The following is a 5006-nucleotide window of genomic DNA, read 5'->3' on the forward strand; positions in this document are numbered from 1 at the left end:
GCTTCTAACAAAACAGTCATGCGATTTTACAAAATGCCCTCTACTAACAGAGTCAACATTCGAATTCAGAGTCAACATTCGAAAGTCTTTGCCCGAGTCAATGCAACGACTTCTTGAAAAACGAGCGTTTGAACCACTGACCTTTATATAACCCTGGACCAAACAATATCTGCCATCTTTGATTGGAGTTTTTTTAGAATTGGTACCCAAGGAGAAGCCATTGCAATGCTAAAAATTAACGGCTAGCGCCGCTACATCATCAAAAGAATTTGAGGGAAAGTAGACCTAGCTCTCTCGATGCATTTACACCGCTATCGAGTAGTGCCGACATTAGGGTACCAATTTTCAAAAAACTCCGATCAAAGATTTTGCTTGGCTGGGATTGAGAAGCTTTGTCCAGGGTTATATAAAGGTCAGTGGTTTGAACGCTTCTTGAACGCTTCCAGACCGCGCTGATTTTCCGATCTTTTCTTTAAATTTCCTAATTTAAACATTAGGGAGGTAATCGAAACAGAAACTCAAGGCAAGATTATCTCCATCATATTTTAGATCTGGTATACATCCTCTAGACTAAAAACCAATTGTTCCAAATTTACGGAAGCGACGGATAGAAATGTATGAGAAAGTGCCCGCCTGACGGGTCGAAATGATGTTTTCGATACCGTAGAAAACGCGCATCAATTTTTCCTTGGCGCTCCCCTGGTATATAGAATTTAAAGGTACATGCACACGATAGCAAAACTGCTTCGCTCATTTATATTCGCTTCGCAAAAAGCAGCCGGATTTTATATAAAGTAAAATATCCTCATAATTAATACCAAATTTTATGACTTGTATACTTAATATTTCAATCTCAAAAACCTATTCAATCATCTTGGGAATGGAATATCTATTGATTTAACCGGAAATTCAATCTTACTTCAATTATTCTAATCCCAGTTTAGATAATGAGTTTCGAGGATTTTACTTTATGCAAAAATGTTTCCACTTTTTTGGCACACAACGTTGTTTCAACGTTCATCTAACGTTATATGGACGTTGTGAACGTTAAATAAACGTTGAAAAAACGTTGTGTGCCAGCTGGGCTTCTGGGCTTTTTTGGAACACTAAAGTTTAAGGAAATAATCAGTACGGCATGATACCCAATATCATTAAAGGACCGTTTTTCCCACTGATCTTCATTTAATCTACTAGATCGGGAAAAAAACCCGATCCAGTGAGGAGAAGTAAAGATATCTGTGTTAATCCGACGGAAAAATATAAGGATGGTCCTTATATAAAGGCCGGTCTCCACTTGCGCGCGCTTCAATCGCTCTTCTTCGAGCAAAGCTTCCACGCTATTGGTCAAAAGAAAAATGAAGCAACTCCATTGGTGCGATATGACGTAACGATCGCGCGCTTGAAAAAAAAGTTGAAATACATTCAACTTTTTTTCCAAGCGCGCGCTGCGTTTTTATGACGTAATCTTTTCTCCAAGCAAAAATGATTGAAGCCAAAGTTGCGACCGCAGCGCGCGCAAGTGGAGACCGGCCTTAAGGAACGTCCCTGAATATAGGGCATCGTGCCTCGTTGAAAATATTATATGTTTCAAATAATGCAAAAGAAAATATTAATCAAACTAGTGAAAACTTACTGGTCATTTTTCTTTTCAAAAAGAATCAAACTTTCATAATATAACGTGTTATACCAAAAATGAGTTTGAATTTATAAAATGTCAAAAATATGATTCACTTTCAACACACCAAAAGGTGATCAGCCAAAATATTCATTACCCCCTGAAAATTCCTTCCCAATACGTAGGAATAGATGGTAATTATTGTACCAAAACGGGGGTTTAGATCCTATGGATGTGTCATCAACATAAGATTTATACCCCCTGAAAAATATTTATCAATAAGTGTATGTTTTTGCAAAATCAATTTAAAAATCAGGGGGTCTGTATTTGAAAAAACCGAGTACAATTGTGGCTTTTTATGCATTGATTTAATATGTTACGTTATAATAATATGTTATGTTATGTTAACTTCTGATAAGATTTGACTCGGACAAATGCAAAATTGCTTTAACGTTTTATATAAGAACATACTTTATAAGAATTTCTTAAGATTCATGGTAAGAATTGTCATCTTTGACATCGTCTTTTGTCAAACTAAAATGCTTTCAGGTATTTGGCACTGCATGCTAACAGAGTGTCTCTCTACAGGTTAAATTTTGAAAATTCAAAAAAAAACATTCTGCTTGAGTTAAAGGTTTTGTTTTACATAAGAGTGATATCGTTTGCTTACTCATCAATTTTAATTCACAAGCTTTTTCACATTGGATTGACACAGATGTGGAGCAAGATTGGTCAGAAAGAGGAAAAGAAAAACAATTTTTTGCTTATATCAGCATAATACAAGAATAGGCAGACAATGTCCTGATATGAAATATGTGTCTGATATGAAACGGGAACACTTATGTAAAAATAAAACCTTTAAGGGGTAAATTTTTGAAATAACCCTTTATCACTTCGCATTTTTCAAACTGAGCTCGATTGTACAAGTTTTTTTATGAAACATAAAGATTTTGAAGCCTTCTACCTAAATACATGATTTTATGAGTATGTTTGTGCAAACTCACAAGAAATAGGGTGTTTTAGAGTACGCGAAGCGATGTCTTAAAATGTTCTTAACTTGTTCTCAATATTTCAGCGATCGTCTTTTATTCTTTTATATCTTATATATAATCGACCGCCGGAGGCGGTTTCTTTCATAGTGGTACGCTAATCTCGTTTTGCCTTGGCTCATTACTTTGTCTGCCATTTACTTTCTTTTTTTTTAACTAGATTACCCAGGTGTTTCTCTTTTTTTCCCTGAATGTCTTTTATTCGGAATTGAATAATCGAGACATGAAAAATGACTATATTGTAATCTGTTTTCAATGAATAATCTAAAATGTACTGGAGATGACATGTAGGCGTTAATAATGTGCGCGCGCTCTTTCGCGAGCGTGATGCGTGATGGAAAAGGCGGTCGTTTCAGTGTGGTTTAGATCCACACTGTGACCTAGTATATCTTCTATACTAAATGAGTTTATGAAAAATGTCTGTAACGCTAGCCCAGTAACATATGTTAAGGTTTCTAAAATTTGAACGCCGCGGCTGGAAAACCTATCCACCTTTGATACAAAAAGTCTCGCGCTAAGTTTGACAAGCGTAGAAAACTCGGATAAGAGAAGACTCTACACTGCTATTTGTAAACGAAAAAAGTTCTGACGTCAATTTCATGAAAAAGTACTGCGACGTCACAAAGTTTCAAATAAAAAGGTGTGACATTTTTGTTGCACGATTTCGAATTATTCTATATCAACACACGCAACAAAATCCAACATTGTTGTTTAATGATTAAACTTCGTCTAACATTATTTAAAAAGGTTTCAATGTGTGTTGCATTGCATATGCGCCGGTCTTAAGCTGTCCTCGTGTGAAGCCAACAAACGGGAAAACCTTCAGTGCTCAACCGCAAAGCGCGAGCCTCTCCTTCACAACTAAGGCTTTTTCTTTCCTAGAAGCAACCCTCTCACCACCTCAGACACCTTTGGGCGTCTGCAACGACGGGTACCCTCCATAATTTTGACAGGGTCACTATGGCATTTCATTGAACACAAACTTCCGTTATCTTAAAAAGACATATCATCGAGGCTTACAGACACAAAATTTTGACTAATGTAGAAAGTTTAGAAGTATAATTTTTATTATTGTATTCGGCATTTTAAGCCAAAACGATGTCAGGCATTAACCCACATTATAGTATTTTAAAGGCTTTTGATGTGCAAGCAAAACCGTTAACCGGCGTTTGCGACGACTGGAACCGTCTAGTATAATACAAACGTGTATACTTTATTTGCAGCAAGCATTTTTCCAATTGGCGGCTTTATCCAAAATTCGAATGACAAAGGAAAACTTTATTTAAAACGATCAATAAATTTTTTTTATTAATTTCGCTAGCGAAAGTATTACGATAGCCTTTCTGCGGCGGCGGTGTCATCGGAAAAAAAATTAGAAAACGAAAGTACTCGATACGGTGGATGAACTCACTAAGTTTAATTTAAAGTTGCACGTGCACGCTCCGTTTAACCACGGCAATTTTCGCGGGTTTTTTAAAGATTACGTCATATCTTTCATATTAGCTCATACTAGTTTGGTATTGTGGAGGTAACGAGATGATCAGGTTCATTTTCTCTATTGTGTCATTAGCTCCACAGTCTGACGCGTAACGCACCATACTTCTGGAAGGCAAGGAGGAATTTCATTTTTAGAAGCGTTTGCAGGTTTGCATCCATCGATTTTGAGTAAATTCCTTGTGTTACACTCTTCTTAAAGCAAAAATTGTTAACTAAGAAATAGTAAGTATAGACTTTCAACTTTGCTTTTCCAGTTCCACATAGAGTTATTTTTCTAGTGGATCTGTTTAAAGCACCTTTTTTGCCCCTTCACCTAAAAAGTGATTGAGGCATCTTTTCTTTTTTTTTTGCCACTTTTTTCAGATTCATTCACTGCACTGAATCTGATTGTGGTTTTTTTTCCCGCCCTTCAGATTCAAGGTCGAGACTCACCTCTGAATCTGATTGCGGCAACCCGTGGCCAGGGCAGGTAAGATCCTGTGCCTGCGACCGTATCGAGCTTGTGCGATATCGACAGCTCTCAAAACAATTCAATCAACTGCATTGTCAGTTCAAATATACAAAGCTGCACTGTCAGCTCTTACCAATATAATTTTGAAAACAATATATTATTTGATTCTAGATACTTTATTATAAACAACACTTAACTAGAAATTATTTCAGTCAGAGTAGTTTTTCTGCGTTGTGTTTTAAAGATGATATCTATTGCATTATATCGTGCACGGATAGGAAGTTTTTTGCTTTTACAGCTCAGAGAAACGTGAAATGTATAGCTAAATCTATTGTTGTTGGTTCTGAACCTATCCAATAATGCTCTTTTAAAACTATTGAGACCTGTTCGTTTC

This window comes from Clytia hemisphaerica, unplaced genomic scaffold, assembly GCF_902728285.1.
Source record: "Clytia hemisphaerica strain Z4C2 unplaced genomic scaffold, Clytia hemisphaerica genome assembly, whole genome shotgun sequence".
In the NCBI taxonomy this organism is placed as follows: Eukaryota; Metazoa; Cnidaria; class Hydrozoa; order Leptothecata; family Clytiidae; genus Clytia; species Clytia hemisphaerica.